General features: G+C 53.8%; 1 protein-coding gene across 1 annotated transcript in view; it reads right to left on the bottom strand.

The window, feature by feature from the left end:
- Window positions 1-14,119, bottom strand: part of DISP3 (dispatched RND transporter family member 3) — a 55,026-nt gene extending 40,907 nt beyond the window's left edge. The window contains exon 1 of the mRNA XM_059137120.1: window positions 13,698-14,119. The gene's annotated coding sequence lies outside the window, so the exon portion shown is untranslated. The remainder of the gene's footprint in view (window positions 1-13,697) is intronic.
- Window positions 14,120-19,884: the final 5,765 nt, after the last annotated feature.

The following is a 19,884-nucleotide window of genomic DNA, read 5'->3' as shown; positions in this document are numbered from 1 at the left end:
GCCTCAAAGACACCCCCAACCCCCTCCTTGCTCTCCTGTAGAGCGGCTCCCAGGGATGAGACCCCACGCCAGAGACTGCCTGCAACCCTGATTATAACTTCCCTCCTCCCCGCAACGGGTGACAGAAACCTTCTTTCTTCATTCCCTTATCCCAGCCAGACTATTAAAATGTAATAAAAAAGATCACATTAGACATGCAGATTTGACTTAAAATACGTATATGTATATATAATTTAACGGCAATTAGGAGCTAATCAGCTTTTTCTTCCTGTCTCGGGGTGTTTTGCCTCCCTGGTGCACGCAGCAGCACTGGTCCTTGGAAACATCTTGGGGTCTTTGATTCTCCTTCCTTTCGGCTGAGCAATTTGGGCGCAAGTTCAAAATGAGATAGTTTGTGCTGAACAGCTCCATTTTCCCCTGATGCTGGAGCGGGGACATTATGTCCTTCTCTGCTTCCTGATTCTGGGTCTGGTCCTTTTGCGAATTCAGCTCATCTGAGGCAGAGAAGGGAGGACAAGAGAAGGGAGGTCCCTCCTGGGCAGTAATGTCCTAAGTCCTCATGCTCTATCTTTTGAGAATCTGCAACCCCCTTCCACCCCCGCCAGAGGCCCCAGCTCTGTGCCAGCCATCCTGAATCCCAAGCCTTTCTCCAAGACTGGGGCACTCCATCTCAGGCCAGGAGACAGCAGAACTATTAGAGACAAGGTGGTGAAACTGGGGCCATATCACACAGACGGGGGGAAGACAAGAGCCCAAGGTGCTCAATGCGGGAACTGCCACCCCTGAAGATAATCATAGTCTAATAATCCACTGCTTGTCTACCAAGAGCAGGTGCTCTATCCACTCTCTCTGGTACTCACATCAGCCCTGCAAGGGAGGCATTACAAGTATCCCCGTAGGACAGCCAGTAAACAGGTTAAGTGACTCCTTGTGGTCACACAGCAAATAAGGGGTGAAACTCGAGTTTGAACCTCAGATCTTCAGATTCTGGTGCCCATGATCTTTTTTTCCACTCCAGGTAGCCCTTAAGTTCCTTGAGAGCTGAGATGTCAATACCCATGGAGGAAACCTACAGCTCTTTAGCAAGCCTACACCGGCCCCACAAGACCCCAGATCACTCAGGTGTCATCAGTTCTGTTTCCGGTACATGACAGCTCAAGGCATGACTTAAAGAAAGTCCCCACCAGTCTCAGAAACCTGGTCTTCCCTTCGGTGGGAGCATGGGTTGGTGCTTAATTTTCTGTGGCTGGGCAAGGGGACGCACGCCCAGACATCGGACCAATGTGTGGCTGTGGAGACTGAGTAAAGCAAAAGACCCTCCTTAACACGGGCTTCATCCAATCAATGGAAGACCTGGAGAGAATAAAAAGGCTGAGTGAGAGGGCACTTCTGTCGGCTGCTGGGGCTGGGGCTTCGGTCTTTTCCAGCCCTCAAACTCTGCCTAAAACATCGGCTCTTCTGGGTCTCAAGCCTGCTGGGTTTCGGGCAGGAATTTAGACCATTGGCTCTCCTGGGTGTTCAGGTGGCCCATTGCAGACCGTGGGACCTCTTAGTCTCCATACTTACCTGAGCCAATTATTTTATCTATAATCTATTCATCTTATCTATCCATCCATCTATCTTATCTCTAATCTATCCATCCATCCATCCATCCATCCATCTATCCACATCACATCGGTTCTGTTTCTTTCTAATACAATTTCCCTAGAGGCAAAGTGGGGGTCATGCAGGGAGCCCCAGCTCAGCAGCTAGATCTTAGGTGTCTCCTAGCGTCTTCTCTCCAAAAGCCCCACGTCTTACCCAGCATCTCAAATGAAAATGGTTAAAGAGCCAGGGAATGACCTCCAAATCCGTAGACAGAGGGGCGTAGCTAGGCAGCTCTCAGGATGCGTCTGAGCCCTTCTCTAGCAAGAGGCCCCGAAATCCCCCACCCCTACCCTCCCTGCCTCAGGCTTGAGAGAAACCTGGCTTTGCAGCTGTCGCTGAAGCAAGCACCTGCACCTACACCCCTCAGACCTCCTGTCCCCCAAGAAACACCAGCCTCATTAACTAAATGTGCCAGCAGAGGGCAGGAAGTTTAGAGGGATGCACATGGCCACTTCCCGCAAAGAAAATCTGGGCTTATTTACCGGGAGTCAGGAGGAGTGGGAGAGGGAGTCGCAGGGCCTCTGCGGTGAGCCTGTCTAGCCTCTCATTTCCCAGAGCAGGGCGGGCTGCTGCGATGGCGCTCATGAAGGACAGCTGCTCTCCCCGGGTTGACAGCTGGTCAGGAAACTGGGCACTGACTCGTAAGCCCAACAGCTCAATATATATCCGGCAAACAAGCTTTGCTCTGGTCAATATATCACCGGGGGAAATGTCCCAGCCAGCACCAGAGGAATCCAGTATTGATGGTTACAAGAGCACCGCAACCCTCTCCCGTTCTGTGTTCTCTCTAGTGGGCTCAGGGGGACCAAACGCATCCCCCCATCACTAAGAAGATTATGGGGTATGAGAGCACTGGGGCCTGATTCTGGGGGGTGGCGGTAGGGAACTAAGCACGGACTTTGCAGTCGGATAAACCTGGGTTCAAACCTCTGCCACCCGCTGGGGGCCTGGGGTCTCAGTTTCTTCATCTGTACAATGGCAAAGGTGACACCCTGCTCGCCGAGTCACAGCTGCCAGTACGATCGTGATGAGCTTCAGAGATAGGGAGAGCCCCAAATCTGGCCTCTGCCCATGAGCAAGGGTGGAAGTTGGCCAGAGCCAACTCTTATTCTCTACCGCCTTAACCCTCAGACTTTAACATGGGTCAGGCACCGGGTGCACCTATTCAAATGCAGATTTCTAGGGCAGACACCAGGTCCAGTCAATCAGACTCTCTGGGGACGGGGTGGGGGCGATGGGTGGGGTGAGGCCCAGGAACCTGTAGTCATACCATCTCCCTGGATGATTCTGCGGCAGGTGGTCCAGGATCCTTTGAAAGACCCTGCTACCCTGGTCCCCTCCCCAGTCCCCAGTGACTTCTTCAAGGAGGTGGTCTAACCATCGACGTTTCCCTGGCCAGGGCCTCACACTTGCCTCTCTGCAGACTTGCCATACCCCTGGTCCTGAGGATGGACTCGGGCTCCTGGGTCTCTGGCCAGGGCTTACTCCTCCAAGCGCCTCTTCCACCAGCGGTGGAGAAGGACGAAATGACAGCCTCTGGGCCAGGAACAGGATTCTATGTCCAGGGAGAGGGACCCAGACAGACTGCCCAGATCTGCCAACCAGCTCTTCAACGAGCAGTGAAAGGAAATAGAAGGCCAAGGGGCTTACTGTCTGGCAGAAGCTGTGCGAGGGGCTTGGGCAGGGAGCTCTGATTGAACCGAGCACTGCCATGTGCCCAGCGCTGGTCACTTCACTTATCTATGTCATCTCTGATCCAGCCGCGTCTCTAGGAGGCAGGGTGCACGGGTTGGGGGTGGCTGCGGTCTGGGCCTCTGCAGGGTAATGTCAGAGCCCCATCATTTTAGCCTCTGTGTTCTACTGCTGGGGGGTGTTATACCCAGACTGACCCACTTTTGCCTGCCTCCCCCCTTTCCCCCCCACCTCTTGCTGCCTAAGAGTTCAGGCCTCACGGCCCAGACCCATCAGTCCTGGCTCCTGGAGCCCGCCAAGAAGCCTTGGCTTCTCTGAAGAAAAGGCAATGAAAGCTTAATAAAATGAGTAACACTTACAGAGCCCATAAAATACAGCCAGGCCCCTGGGTGCCCCCTTGCCTGAAGGGTCGGAAGGTTCCTAAAAACCCTCACTATATGCCTTGGGCAACGTGTCCCCCTCCCACCATCTCTTCCCCACCCCGCTGTCCCTGGCCATTGTCTGGACTTCAGTGTGAGCCCGGAGGACCCACTGGGCCCGGTAGCCAGTCAGCAACCCAGCCCCTGGACCGCTAGGTGAATTTAAAAATATAGTAATAAAAAGATCCCTACAAAATACGACCAATAACCATGGCCATAAAAGCCAAATTGGATTCCTTTGTAGATGATGAGCTTGGGGTCCTTCTCTCTCTCTCTCTCTCTCTCTCTGAGACCTGATTAACAAATATGTAAAACAATTCCCCTGTCATCTCTGGTTCCAGCCAGCTCTCCTGGCAGCTCAAAGCTCAGGGACAAGGAAGGAGGCAGAAGCAAGGATTGCCATCTGGGGCAGTAAATGCAGCCCCAGGGGCTGGGATTAGGGATGCCCCCTGCTACTGGCTGTGTGACTGAGAGCAAGTTGCTTACAACCCCTGAGCAGTCCCCCATCCAGGCAGAGATGCTCTCAAACTCTCCCTCTTTGGATTCTCAGCCTCTGCTGTAAGACACAGAGACAAAGGCTAGGGAGAGGGCTCCCTTTCATCCCATTCAGAAGCTGTTGTACAACTGGGGGGCCCTGGGGACATGCAGGGAGGGTCCTGCTGTGACACCAGCTAAGCGGAGTGTGCCCGGTGCCATCAGTTTCGCTGAAACACAGCAGGTGGCTACCTGTCAGTTCTTAGCTCCAGGGTGACTTTGGAGACTCTATCTCTCCCCTCCCCCCAGCACACCCAGACCACATCTGTGGGTCCAGGCACATGGCAAGACCCTTCTCAGCCCCTCACCACAAAATGCAAAGCACATAATGCAAAGTGCTCAGATCCACAGAGAGGTCACAACAAGTGGCCTGGGATGGAGCTCTAAGAAGGCTGGACCACACAGCCTGACTGCCCAGGGCTGGGGGGGAGGGGCACGGGAAGGGTGAAACCTCAGGGCAAATGTCCCCTCTGAACCCTCAGGGCTCCCCCAGCCCCTGCTGCCAGGTTTGGGGCTTGCGGAGGGACAAGGGGGCCAGCACCGGATGAGAGAAGCGCAGCACAGAGATGCTGGAGGCTCCTTGTGTCCCCAGGCCAGAGCCACCACTCTCCCGGCCCCTCCCCCTCCCACCCGGGGAGACCGAATGGGTCTTGTGTCTATGCAGCAACTTACAGCTTGTAGGTCATTTTCACAGGGGTTTCCAAGTCTTAGGAATCATTTCTAATTTGCAAACAAGAAAAAGGAGGCTAAAAGAAGTAAAGGGATTTATTTGAAGCAGATTTCTGATAAGCCTGATATATCTCACTATAGTCGATTTTATTTGAGTCTCACACGTTTGAAAACGCGGTTCTCCTCGTCCCCACTGGTGTGCACACCTGTGAGCTCCTTCTTGCTCTCTTCGTGTCTCTCTCTCAGTGTCTGCCCCCAGAGTTTTCTGGCCGCCGTCTAGGCTCAGCTCTGGCCCCAGGGAAGGGAGGAGGCAAGCCTCAGGGACTAACAAGCAAGTTCATCAACTTGGGAGTCCGGGGACTAACAAGCAAGTTCATCAACTTGGGAGTCCGGGGACTAACAAGCAAGTTCATCAACTTGGGAGTCCGGGGACTAACAAGCAAGTTCATCAACTTGGGAGTCCGGGGACTAACAAGCAAGTTCATCAACTTGGGAGTCCGGGGACTAACAAGCAAGTTCATCAACTTGGGAGTCCGGGGACTAACAAGCAAGTTCATCAACTTGGGAGTCCGGGGACTAACAAGCAAGTTCATCAACTTGGGAGTCCGGGTGGAAACGCAGCTCCGGTGCCCACACAAGTCAGTGGCTCCGGGGAAGGGCTTCCTGGCTACCCTGACGATGGGCAACTCGGGTGCCTATAGTGGGGGTCGAGGGATCAGTCTAGGAGGGGTACCTTGTACCCCTGCATACATGAGGCCAGCACAGAGGCCCCTTACAGGGTGGGGAGTCTGACACTGGCTCTTCGCCTCAGCCCACACTGGGTGAAGGTGTGGCTACCTACGGAGACAGGAATTGAGGGTCGGAGCAGAGGGCCGGGGATGGAGAGCAGATCTCCAAGTACCCTCCCTCCTCAACTCTGTTGCCTTTCCCATAAAATGCTTGGGAGATTCAGGCTCCCGGGGAACTAACAGCAGCTCCCAGCCCCAGAGGCCAGGAGAGACCCCAGTGAAGCCACCTGGGCTCAAGAATCTCAGTCGCTCTCTGCCCCACCCCCACCCTGCTCAATGGCGCAGTGTTAACGGAGTCAGTGGGAACTCTCCCCCAATCCTGTCACAATCATGGGGCTCTGTCTCCTATCTGCTTGGGCTCTCAGGCTCGTCTTCCTTCCCTTTGTCAAATGGGAGGGCTAGACTCAAGGAGCTTTCAGATACACCACCCAGTTGTCATCTGGAGTCCACAAAGGGCCAGGACACAGAAGTAGGACAAGAGAGAAAATGGGGTGGCTTAGGGCCCAGGGAGCAGCTAGGAAGGTGAAGAGCATCGCAGACTTCTCAGGGTGCTGGGACTGTCACCTCTATCAGCTTTGCAGCAACCTGGTTCCAATCCGTGCCATGACCAGAGCCAGAGGGGCCCTGTGACCAGAGGGTGCAGCAGAATGGGCGCGGGGGTAGAAGTGAGAGGACAAGGTTCAAGGACTCAGGCTCAATCTCCCGGATCCTGTGCTGACGGATACTCTGGGGACAAGAACAGGTCCCTTCCCTTTGTCAGCACTTGGCATCAGGCTCTGTCAGATCCAGGGCCTGGCAAAGCCCTGGCACAGCCCACTTCATTCATTCACTCATCCCCTAATTCATTCATTCACTGTCTTCCTTCATTCACTCATTGGTGCTCGCTCTATAAGATAAAGACTTGCTGTTAAATCGTCTTTACTTGAACTCCTTTTCCCCAGAAGTCTCTCTCAAGCTTCCCAGCCCAGACCCGTTCTAGTGCTCATCCATGCCCATGAATGCCTCGGCTAACACATCCCTGTCCATCACAAGCTCCTGGCTCTGTTACTCTGGAACCATCTGCTCAAAGCCTCTGGAAGACTGGGTCAGGAAGCCAGGAACCCTTACAAAGAGCACGCAGCACCTACTTCCCGCAATGCTTCTCCAGCTTCTCTGCTGGAAGAAGGGAAGGCGGGGTCTCCTCCTCTGATCACCGACACTGTTCCAAAGCCTGACTTCTCTCTAGCCTACCCTAATGTGTCTCAGTCCTGGAGGGCAGAGAGGAACTGAAACCAACATCCTGCCTTCGGGAAGTCACAGGATGATGCTTCAAAGCCAGCAAATACTTTTCAACCAGGGATTTCATACATGCGGTCATGTCCAGAGGGATCCAAGTCCCAGCTGTGTCTACATGGAATGAAAAGGGGGAAACATCTGGAGGAAAGCCAGACAAGGCCTGCCAGTCTGCCAGATGTTGCACACATCTGGACATCTGAAACATGATCTGTGTGGCTGCTTGGCAGTCAAGAAGCAAATGGTCTACCCATGTCGCCCTGTCAACTAGGACACAGCCCCGTACCTACAAATTGCTCAGATTACTGAAGGGTCCAAAGGCACTTTGGCTGCAATCTTAAGAGACCCAAATCAAGTTACTACAAAGGCCGAAGCTTTGGTCATCGTATGGTGGCTGCTCTTACAACACCTGAGTCCAGCCTGCCCACGTCCCACTGCTCACCGGCAAGCTGCTTCGTCTCTCTGCGTTTCACATTCCTGATCCTCAAAGTGGAGTAATAATAGTGATGTCCTCATAGGCTGCTATGAAGATGGAGTTGTAACACCTATAAGCTCTAAGCCAGTGCCTGGCAGGTAGAAACACTCCAAATCTGTTGGCTGTTCTTAGCATCATCGTCATCATCGGAGGCGTCACCTGGCAGAGCCCTCCCAGCCAAGAGGATGCGAAATCCTCCGGAGAGTACAAAGGCCAAAATGGGGGAGAGGGACACATGCCCCTCCCCAAACATTCCAGGAACACCAGTTCACCAAACCCCTTGCCCAACTCAGCCCCATCTAAGCTGCCTTTCCCAGAGACAAGAAGATCCCCCACATTCTCGTCCGTAATAGGAGTGGTGTCCAGCTAGGAGTACTGTCTCCCCTATTGAGAAGGTTTGGCACTGTCCAGGTGCCAGGATATGCATCGGGTGCCTGGGAAGATGGCTGGGCCGGGATGAGCCTTCCCCACCACACCCCATCTCCCACCAAGACATCAAGCTGGGAAGGTCACCCAAGCATGCTGCAGGCACCACCCGTGGGAGGCTTTTCTTCTGACCCTGGAATGACTGCTTGATTGGATCATGTCCTCTGAGCCCCAGAGGACCCCTGGGTCTCTCTTCTACTTCTGGCAGGGGACCTACAGGAGCCATCGTTTTCATCTATCACTTCTGCTCCAAGTAGGAGATGCTGGCTGGGGATGGGAGGCTCTGGTGAGCCCTACAAGGACAGAGGCAGGCTTTTCCACTTCTGCGCCCAGTGTCTGGCACACAGTAGGGCTGCCTGGGCAGACATGTGTGGGATGGGGGACTAAGGAGAAGACTTTTTCTGGTAGAGGTTTAAGCCTCTGGACACTGTCTCCCAGGACATCACTCCCTGGTTCAAGGAGCACCCCTATAAGAGTCCTAGATGGCACCTGCTGGCATCAGAATCCAAGCCACTCCTTCTCATTGTCCCCGCCACCTCCTCTTTTCCAGGGGTCACGTTCACTGCATAAAGCAAGACCCTAGCTCTGCCACGTGATGGCTTTTTCTGAATTTCCCAGGTTCCCAGTCTGGTTCCCTCAGAGAGAGGAACAAAGGAAGGAAACAGGATGCTAGAAGCAAGGGCACGCTCTAGGGGTTCCGCCTGCCCAGTGGGTTTCCCCCTGAGTTCAGGGAGAAACATACCCAGACCTGACACTTCAGTAAAGTCCCCCAGGGAATGGTCCCAGGACCCTGAGCCAGGCTTCTTCCTTCCAGGTTTTGGCAGAGACACAATTCTTCCTGGCACAAATGCCAGCAAGCGTGACAAGACCTAGAGGTATAGTATAAATAGCTTGCTGCTGCCCATCAGCAGCTCCTTCCCTTTGGCTTTGGTTCCAGATTCTCCCCCTTCCTACCCACAGAAAAAACTTGCCAGTGGGGGGCTCTGTGGGCTCCACCTACCTCTTGGTTAGCTGTGTGACCTTAGGCGAGTGAGTCAACCTCTCTAGCCTCTGTCCCTTCAGCTGTGAAGTGGAGTAAAAATACCTGCCTCTGGGTTGTTGTGGGGATTCCATCAATTAATGCGTGTAAAGCATTTAGCACAGTGTCTGGCACATGACAAATATTCTGTATTGTTATGATCATGCACGGTTGGGGACCTGGGTGTGTGAGCATGGTCAGGCTCGAGGTGGGGGTGCCCTGTGCAGAGGAGAGGACTTGGTGTGACATGCAGTGAAAGCCAGCCGCGCTTCACCCCTGTGCTTGGAAAGGAAGTATTACAGTGATCGCCTGCATCGGCTCAGCTCCTTCCCTGGGGTCCCCTGGATGCTTCCCACACACACACACACCAGCCTGGCTCCCTGGCATTCAGGTTCTGCTACCAATGTGTTGCTGCATGATGCTGGGCAGCTCGCCCTCTCTGAAGTCACTTCCCCATCTGCAGAGGCCTCTTAAAGCCCTGACATCTCACAGAGTTAAATCATTTTTCCCAATTCAAGCTTTAAAGGAGTCTCCCACCTGAGCCCATCCACAGGCAGACAGGTTTGGGCTCCCGTGGTTGGGGACAGAGTCCAAGACACTGAGGCAAAGTCCCCACTCCCAGCGCTAGCCCAGAAAGCACAGGTACCCATCTCCGGTCCCTGAGAGATGGCCAGAGCTGAACTCGGGACACAGCCCTGCCCTTCACCCTTCACCCTTGGTGGGGCCAGCAGAGGAATTCACATTCTTTTGAAAATCATCATGTAAATGGTTTCTCAACAAAACTGTTCATTCAATGAATGAATGGATGGATGGATGAATGCCAAAAACAATGCGGAGTACTGGGCAAAACGGGGACTTTCGGTTTATTTGATAAAAATCCCCCATTTGGCCTCTCCTCAGTGTATGGCCTTGGGCAAGCCTCTTCACTTCTCAAACCTTGGTTTTACTATATATTAAATGGGAATAATGATCCCTACTCCACGAGGTGGTTATAAGGTTGATGGAACAGTATATGTAGATGCTTAGTACATACCCAACAAATGGCAGCACCATGATCCGCACTGTTACTACCGGCCTGCTTCTCCCCCTGGAAGCCAGAGGACCTGAGGCCATTACCCTTGAACGGTACCCATTTCCAGAGAGCTTTGATGCCCACACAGAATCGCAGCCCTCCCACCCATGTGCCTTCCAGCTGGTGAGGGGCAAAGAGTCCGTCTGGTCTCCCCGTGGCCGGGCAGCGAGCTGGCTCGCTGGGGAGGCTCTGCCACCTTCCCTGGGCTGTCCTGGCAGCATCCACGCCTCTGGCCTTTGTCAAGCAGCTGGAGTGTGAGGCACACCGCCTGCCCATGAAATGCGACTTTCAGAAAACATGCATATTTGGGAGTTGGTGCATGTTTCTATTTCGGGCTGACACTGCTCTCTGTATTTATTTTCCCTGGGCTTTGCCTTTGGAACCCAGCTCAGAGGGGCATTTTGACAGACTCTGACACTGCTCCCGGCTCCTCTGGCAGGAGACATGCTCTGGTGGGGGTGGGTGGGCAGGGGGAAGAGGATTTAAAATGACAAGCTTTCTCTCAGCTAGGACCCACCAACAATCAGACACCCCTGCCTCACTGGTCCAGCCCTCGGGATCTCCATATGTGGGTGGGGGCAGGAATAGAAGAGGTTCAGGTGGGGAAACAACTCCACAGAGTGGGGAGGAAAAAACCAAAGAGGCTAATCATGATCAATACCAATAATGTTATTATCAACCAAGGCTGTCACCACCACCACCACCACTTTTGGGTGCCTGTTTTTATGACTCACAGTGGCCTGGAAGACTGCCCTTAGGGAAACCACCTCGTCTATCAGCATCTCACTGTGCTCATCTGTAAAGGTGATTTTGCAGAACTCAGCTCACGGGGCTGTAAGAAGTGGCCACTCAGTCAAACGGCAGCAGTGACTGTCTTCCCTCCTGGCCTCCGATCTTGGCCAGCTGCCCATGATCCGCTGACTTGGTCCAGGTCTTAGGGCTGATTACCAAGACCCTACCCACCAGGCAGGCCTCTAATGGTGTTCTCAGCTAGTGTCTTCTCTGTGGTCATTTACAACCAGCCCGGAGTTGACCTTAACTCAGACAACTCCGTCTGCCTTTGGATGACCAGAGGAGTGAAGGGGAGAGGAAGGGACAAGATAAGTGTGCTTAAACTGTTAGAGAAAAGGGGTTAAACCATAATTCTAAGGCTCTGAGGGTCAGGAGATCCCAGCTGAAGTTCCTACTCTACTATTCATTCATTCATTCATTCATTCACCAAGCATCCACCAGCAGAACCAGGGGTTCTTGCAGAATCAATGTCTGCCTCAACAGAGAATGTGCTTCGGCAATGTGACCTCAGGAAAATTACTTGACATCTCTGTTCCTATAAAGGAGGTCATCTGAACATCCCTCATTCAGGGGACAGGATGAATTCACCAGTGGGGTGTGCCTTGAGCAGGGAGGTAAGGTACTATAGCCTCTGAGGTTAGAACCCTGATTTTCAATCCCACCCACACTCAAGAGTGAGTTAATGTTCCCCATTATTATTAGGATTAAATAGGGACCCTTAAGGTTCACTTCAGCCAGCCCTGTTCTTGCACAGATGGGAAGCCTGAGGCTCAGCGAAGGGAAGTAACTTGACCAAAGACACACCGGGAGACTGTGGCCAAGCTGAGACAAAATGCAGGTCTCCTTACTCCCACTCCAGTGCTCTTTCCACCACATCACACTGGGACTCTTCCCTTTCCAACAGTTTTGGATATTAAGGGCAATAGCAGAAGAGGTATCAAAGGGCAAGCCAGAACATGGGTACCAGAGCCTTCAAAATCCCCATGGGATGGGGGCCCTCCAGAACAGAGGAATCCTGGCCCTTTGGAGAGACTGTTGGGGCTCTGGGACATCCGTCCCTAGACATGTTCCCAGGGAGGGGCCGGAAGCTGCTGAGGCCATGGGCAGGGAGGGAGGCAGTGTCAGACTTTCACAGAGAGGGTAGTGAGGGGGGGTCTGCCTGGAGAATAGAGTCAGCTCCCTCTAAGATCAGCTGTGTCCATACTGGAGCAAAGACTGACTGACGGGGTCAGACCCAGGCTAAGGAAAGTTGGTGGAGCGTGAACTGAGAAAGACGGTGGGGTCGAGGGGAACAGAGAGGTACACAGAAGAGGAGCAGAGAACAGGGAAACAAAGAGAAAGTGCAAGCAAAAAATGATGCAGAAAGAGTGGCGTGTACCCTGGTACACATTTGTCTGGAGTAGGGTCTGAGGAAGGGGAGCAGGTCTGAGGGTGGTGAGCTGAGCAAAATGGACTCTGAGCCTAAAATCCAGATTCTGTAAGGCCAGGTTTCTGCCCATAGCTTCCAGTGGGCCACAGCCTTCTCCTTCTGTTTGGCAGATGCCTGGCTTTCTGCTTAGGTCTGCATTGGGGGTTGGGGGTGGGGGGGATTGCTTTCCCTCACCAAGAAAGTGTGTGTGTGTGTGTGTGTGTGTGTGTGGTGTGTGGTGTGTGGGGAGCCTAAGTAGCTCTGTGAATCAATGGTTATCTCTGTGAGCACCCAGAAAGGAGCTCTGGAGTCAGGCTTAGTAAGATGTCCAGAGACAGCAGGACCTGGAGGAAGAGGCCGCACAGATGGTAGGGTCTGTGGGAAGACCTGAGTTTGCCCACGTATGAGTGGATGGATCGCCCCTCTGTGTGTGGACTGTGAATGGATATATATTTGCATGTGTGGACTGTGAATCTGTGTGGGGATTGTTTGCAGGTGGTCTGTAGGTCGGTGTGAGTGTGCGCGGGGACCCTGGGTCCGTGGGCGTGTGCGCGGGGGTTGTGCGTCTCCAAGGCAGGCTCCCGGCGCTGTCCGCGGTGCTGAGCTGGGGCGTGGACGGAATGGCACCTACGTCCAGCCTCAGGGGGGCTGCCGGACAGGGGCCTCGGAAAGGAAGTCTCCAAGTCTTCCTTGGAGGCGCCTTTTCAGTCCCAGTTGCGGATCTCCCCGGGGAGTTGGGAAAAGTTCTCTCCCAGCGGCAAGGTTGGCTCACGGAACTCCGCGCTACTCGCAGGAGGAATCTTACCCCAAGCCTCAGCACCACCACTGCCCGGCTGCTCAGCCCATCTCCACCCTCACTCGCCTCTCCGCAGGGCCCGGGGACCCTATCGCATTCGGCTTCATCCGCCCGCCCAGTCTGCCTCAGAGCTCCCGCGCGCCCGACAGGACCTGCAACCAGGTTAATTGCTTTCCAGGACTCGGGAAAGGTCCGGTCGAAAGCACGAGTGCGCTAAGGTGCGGAGTGGATGAAGAGGAGGTCATTAACCTTTTCCTCCCTCTGCTCTAGCCTGGCTGAGATCCGGATCCCAGGCGGCTTCCAGACTGACACTCAACTTTTACGGAATCAGTCATCCACCCGCGAGGACGAGCAGGGGGCTGGAGGTCGAAAGCCTCCCCGGAGACCGGAAATCTCGCCAACTGTGGATGTCAAACTGACCCGCGCAGACCGAAGCTGCTCCAGCCCCGGGACGAGTTGGTGCGCAGCTGGGGCCCGGCCGCGGGGGGCAAGCTCCGGGCTCTGCCCACCGCCAGCTGGCTTTCCTGGGGACGCCAAGGCCTGCACCCGGGGCTGGCTGGAGAGCTAGAGAACTTCACACACAGCCCCGTGCAGGCCGGGGTGGGGCGGCGCGAAGGGCTTGCACCTTTCTCCGAGCAATGCATCCCCCAGCCCTGACCCGGATGGCGCCCAGCGGCCGTCGCACTCACCTCGGCTGGCCAAGCTGAGCTGGCTGAGCCGCGGGCGCTGGAAGAAGGTGCACGGGAGGGGCTGGGGGCTGCGGCCACCCCGCCGGGAGGACTTGTCCCCTCGCGGAAGTCTCAGTGAGAAGCTCTTCAGGGCTGCAGGAGGCCGGGGTTCCCCGCTCCACTCCAGAGAGCACAGACCGCGCACAGCCTGGTGCTGATCCTGGTCCCCAGCGCGCAACCCAAGCACTCAGCGCCGCCACCGCCTTTTATTCGCCGCCCGCCTTTGTTTGGGTCCCGGCTGCTACCACGGGGTGTGGGGGTGTCCGGGGCAGGCTCTGGCGCTGCACTGCCCCCAGACCACGGGCGCCTCCGGCCTTCGCGCCGCCTGGCCTTGCGTCAGTGGCCGGTGAGGGCCTGCGGTCCGCCGCTTACTGCTGTCTCTGGAGTCCGCCGCCAGGCGCCGCGGTGGCCGCCTCTCCCCCTGCGGGAGCCGCACGGTGGTACAATCGGGCTCCAAGTGCCGGCGGGCGGGGCTGCGAGAGGCGTAGCGACCCCTGGGGGTCGGTGCACGCCTCTGCAAACGGCCCAGGCCGTGACTCCTGCCCCGCCCCCAAGTTTCCTAGGTCCTCAGGTCTCTCTCTGGCCTGCGCTCCTGACTCCCCTTCCGCACAGCCTTGGCAGATCACCAACCGCCCGGACACTCGAGGGTATCCCCGGGTCTTCTCCGGAGGGAGCTGCCAAACCCGGGCTCCTGGCGCCATCCCCTCTTCCCTCCTTTATTCACCTTCCTGGCACCAGAGCCCAGAACCATGCCAACTCCTGGGACCGGGCATCCCTCCAGCGTTAGCACGTGGTCTGCCTGACACCCCCGTCCTGAAGGCCACAAGGAGAAAGGACTGGGCAGCAAAGGCCAGTGCCTGGCCCATTTCTGTCCATCAGGACTCAGAAGGCATAAACATCGGTGTCACCTGGGGAGAGCTGAAGGGGTCGCCTCAAAAGTGGGGTAGCCATAGGGCGCCAGCTGCAGAATGCAGAGGTTTTCCTTATGGAAGCCAGGAAGAAGGGAGGCCACCACCACTGTTGTGTGAGGGGTGAGCCAGATTATCATACATCCTCAGCATGTGTGTGGAGAGGAGCAGGGAGTACAGAGATGGGGGAAACACACTCAGCCTACAGCAAGTTCCCAGCTTCTGGGAAGGATGAGAACAGGAGAGAATTCTAAAATGAAACACTAAGCCCCACACTCACACACAGGTACTCAACCCATGCTGGTTTCTCCAGCCCTTCTCTTCAAAAGAGGAAAGCTGAGTTGAGGGGACCTCTAACTCCAGGGTGCTGAGTGGAGCTCCTGCCCTGTGGCTCACCTGTCATTCCTGCTCTGTGGTGTCCAGTTCCTGGGAGCTGTACCTGCTGGCTTGCTGCCAATTAGACACATTGGTATTTATGACCCTGGATGCCTTGAGAGCTCCTCTATGCAGAAGCAAATGGCCCGAGCCAGTGTCCCTGCCCCAGCACTCACTCCCCATGTGCTCAAGATCCTCAGGGGAGCCATTGCCAGACTGGCCAAGCCTGTTAGGAAACTCCCAGTGGCTTCATCTGGCCTTGAAAACATTTAGGTTGGAAGCAGCTCCTGACTCAAAGGGTGTCACCCTGAGCTTGAGGGGCGGGGGACAGACACAGGAGGTCTCTCCTGAGAAGTGGGGAGTATGTGTGTTGCTTCCCCCCAAGATCAGTGGCCATAGCTGACATAGGAGTACAAAGGAACAGACCTAGCACCACTGTGCACACTTTGAGTCTCTCTTGCCACATCCCAGAGGGAAGCCAGAAAATGTGGAGCCATGGGAGAGGATGGGAGGAAGGAGAACAGGGAAAAGATTGGTTTTTAAGGGAGCAATAGGGGAGATACAAAATGTGTTCCCAAGCCCAGCTGAGAGCAAAGGGTTTTCTTTGATGGGTGAATGGCTTACTCTTCCCAGTTGGTTCCTGGAGTTGTTGCTTCCAGAAGTCTTCTTAAAGTTCTCCAAGCCTCTAGGACTGTAGCTCTCAGTCTGACAGATCCACAGAGAATGCCACTGGGGAGCCCCCAAAGTACGGTGCCACCCCCAGCCCACACCTGGGGACACAGCCCCCGATCCCCTGGGAACTACTTTTAGCGGGACGGGGGTCCTAGCTTCATGCCACCTAGCTAGCCACAGCTGTAGCCACCCTAACCACGCCCTCCTCCAAGCCCTCCCTGCCTCTGGGGGTCTCCAGATGATCTCCAGTAGGGGATGGGCTTGCTCTGGCCTTGTCCGGGGATTTCTGGGTACTGAGGATGCAGAGGCAGAGGCCCACAAAGTGGGGGAGGAGGTAGGGAGTGTGGTGCCCAAGAACACTGAAAAGATGCAATTTTCCCAGGCCATCAGCAGAGTTTTAAAAATGCAAATGGAACTGGGCCTTTGAAATATGCCTGCCATAAAGTGGAACTGGTGGTGGCAGCGGGAGCTGGCGCGGGTGTGGAAAGTCATGAGAAGCCTCCTCGTGGGGCCTCATCCTCAGGCTTCCTTCCCTCCACTCCCCACTCTGCCTATAGGACGTGTGTTTATGGGGAGCTGGGGATGTTGGACTCAGAGATCCCTGCCCAACCTCAGGGCACCTCCCTAAAGCCTCCTTTACCTCAGTTATCTGTCCTGCAGAAAGGAGGCAGAGACTGAGATTCTCCATCTCCCACAGTCCATACTCCCCCCTTACCTCCCTACGCCCCCGCTCCCCAGCCCTCAACCCCCCCCCCCACCGCCCCATGCCCTGCTCCAGTGCTGTCTGCTGGAAGTTCTTCCTGGGTCTGATTTAAATGCCTCTTGGTGCCGATAAGCAGCTTCCCTTATACTCTGTCTTCACGACTAATTCAAAAGCTTCTTTTGTAACGGGTTTGAGCTATAAAGGGCTGCTTTGTCCTTCATTCCCATCCCTTTATTTCTGTTTTCATTTTCTCTCCAGCTATGTCTGAAGCAGGGCTTCTGAGCCCAACCTCTGAGTCCACCACTCCCAGTAAAGCCATATTTCTGCTCCACCCCTTACCAGCTGTGTGACCTTGGGAAAGTCATTTCACCTTGCTGAGCTCAGTTATTTTGTCTATAAAATGGGGGTGGGAGAAGTACTTATCTCATAGTAGTGGTTATGAAGAGTTTATTAAATGAATGAATCTCAGTGTGCAATAGCATTTAGCACAGTGCATGGCACAAACCAAGCTCTAAATAAATGTTTAGGTTGTGATGGTGATGATGATGATGAGGAGGATGGCTTGCTAAGCAAGAGATGGTCTGGAGATGTGTTGCTGGAGGTGACCATAACCTTTCTCATTTCTTCGCCCCACCCCCGATGAGATGAGCTGTGTACAAACCAAGTCTCTCACGAGATGGTTGAGCAGCTCAAGGGAAGAGTATATGGGTAGGATAGGAATTATCTATCCTGAAAACTATGGAAGAGTAAGACAGTTGCTCCATTATTCCAGCAACTAGGAATAGAATAATTACATTTAAAAGTAATTCCTTCTTCAGTCTGCTAACACACTGACTTTGGAGCTCTTGGCCCCAACTAGTCTCACCTCTCCAGGAAACCACTGAGTAGAGGCAAGTGGACTTGGGTGTGCTGGAAAGAGTTCTGGATGTAGAAGACTTTTACTAACTCTATGACCTTTGATAAGTCATTTCATTTCTCTGAGACTCAGTTTCCCCAGTGGCAAAATGGGAGTAAAACGATCTGTGCCTACAGTATTCCTGCAATTATCTTCTCGGCTGAGGCAGAACACAGATTTATAGGCAACTATCTGATAATTAGTTATATATATAGTTATATGTGGTTATAGTTATATGTAGAGATAGGTGGAATGATCAATCCCTCTTTCCATGACTTTCAGGGTTGACTGCACTTCCTTTGATATAATGGATGCAAAAGAGCTCAGGAAACTTGCCCAAATTCATGGTGAATCAATTTCTGACTCAAGGTGATATAGGAAGTTAGTGGAAGAGTTGGGTTGGATGCAGGCCTCCCTGGGTTCAGTTTTGAGCTTCTACCAAGGCACCATCTTTCCTCCTTCTCCCTGGAGCTCTGTTCAGGAGGTGAGTGTGAGTTTATGGGGAGCACAGGATAGAGGGGTCAATAATTCAAGAAAAGAGAGAAAGTTCTGGAGAAAGGTGATAGGGCCAGACTGGGATAGGAGCACTAAAACACAGGGCCTGGGGGAGGCTGGACAGATGGCAGCACTCTTCTGCCTCCAGAATTCTGCAAGCAGCCAGACCTAGCACTCCTTTCCCAGCCTTGCCTGCCTCCTCCAAGGAAGCAGGCAGCCTGCGCCAGAGTGAATACAATCCAAGTTATTAATTGCCTCCAACAATTAGCCCTAGTGCCTGGGCCTGCAGACACCAAGGCTCTGGAAAAAAAAAAAAAAAACACCAATTACAGCTTTTTCAGTATTCACTCTGCTGCATAATCCTCCCCCAACACCACCCTGCTCCCCATCCATGTTCCTAGGGGCCTTTGCTCTGACCCCAGTATCTGGAGAAGACCAAGTTTTTCTGAGGACTTTAAAAGTGGAAGTCACTCAAGGGTTAGATCTTACACATAGCAGGGTCAAAGCACTGGCAGGAAGGAACAAGCTCTTGCCAAAGATCTAGCCCACTGTGTGGCACTAGCCAAAGTCTATCCCATTGTGTAGAAGAGAGTACAACCTCCAGGTTGAAGGTTTAAATAGATTTCCTGAGGCTCTTATTGTTAGTCCTGGCAAGGGAGAGATCAGAAACGCACCCAAAGTTCTGGTTCGAATCAGTTCAATCACATACTAGCTTTGTGGCTTTGGGAAAATCCCTTCATGATGCTGAGCTCATTTCCTTATCTGTAAACTGGGGATGGTGGTCACACCTCTTCATGGAGGGAGATTCAGAGAAATGCTGTGCAGAAGCACATAGAAATACAGTGGGTGGCATGGGATGAGCTGGAAATAATAGTGTTTTGTTCTATATGGATAGAGCCCTGGCAGGAGGCTCCATGCTACCTGTGGGTCCCCTGTCCCTTGGCAGGGGAGAGAAGTGGGAGGCAATGGGGAAGGAGGTAGATAGGGAGTTAAGAGGTCTGGTTGCTGAACCCAGGTTTGCTATAACTTCCACTGTGGCCCTGGTGCCCTTTCCAGTCTGGCCTCTTGTTCCGACCTGACAAAGGAAGGCACAAAGCTAGTGAGCTCTAGAGCCCCTCTAACTGAGTTTTTTTAGAAGAGTGTGAGCAGAAGGAATGAGTTTAGAATGGGTAGGAGGCCATGGGGAGTGTAGAATCCCCAATTTTTCAGGGGTGAATGGCAGTAGCAGTAAAGGTAATAGAACGGCCAAGAGAACATGAAACCAGTTACATAAATAGTTAAGCCTAGAGTCACAAATCCATTGGTTCTGCATCAGTAAAAGAAACCAATTACCTTTTATCAAGGCAGGGAAAAAAGATCATCACCTGGTTCAGAACTATTTGGGAGAGCCTGGGTAGAAGTCCTCAGCCCAGTTCTCACTGGTAGAGTGTTTCAGGACCATGAACAGCGGCAAATGCCAGCCTCCAAACCTCTGGGCCACCATTGAGGTGAGGGCAAAAGGATGAGAGACATGGACTTAGCCATTCAGTTGGATCCTCAGAGATGCTGTAATGATGCTGATGTTTAATAATAACTCAGTTACCCATGGTGGGTGTCTCTGAGTGCCCAGCGGGATTGCCTAAGTGTTACAGAGCAGGGTCATGTATGGGCCCATCTCCCAGCCCCTCCCCAGGAATATCTAAGGCTCCTGGTGTACCTGCCTGTGTGTGAGCTCTTTCATGACTCAGCATGGAATTCCAGCCCCATCTCTCCCCACTCCCACGCCGCCCTACCCTGACCCTTTGTCCCTCTGGCCTCGGCTTCCTGGCACAAGTTGGCAGTGCCTCCCTTTGCTTCAGCCTGGCTGGCCCACTGGCGCCAGTAGCCAAGCCGGGTTTAACCCTGACCACCAGGCCCCATCTCGGCCCCAGCAGTGACTGCAAGAAAGAGCTTTTCTGGCATTTTCCCAGTCAGAGATCTGCACAGCTCTGATGGGCTGCCCCAGTGCTAGCTCTTATTCCAGTACATCCAGTGTGAGCAGGGTGGGGAATCTTCTGTGCCAGAGAACTCTGTGGCCAAGGCCCCTGAGCTGGAATGAAGGGCTGGTAGAGAGACCATCAG

Source organism: Mustela lutreola, chromosome 10 (genome assembly GCF_030435805.1).
Source record: "Mustela lutreola isolate mMusLut2 chromosome 10, mMusLut2.pri, whole genome shotgun sequence".
Lineage (NCBI taxonomy): Eukaryota > Metazoa > Chordata > Mammalia > Carnivora > Mustelidae > Mustela > Mustela lutreola.
The sequence above is the reverse complement of the archived record's forward strand: the minus strand, read 5'-3'. Positions and strand labels throughout refer to the sequence as shown.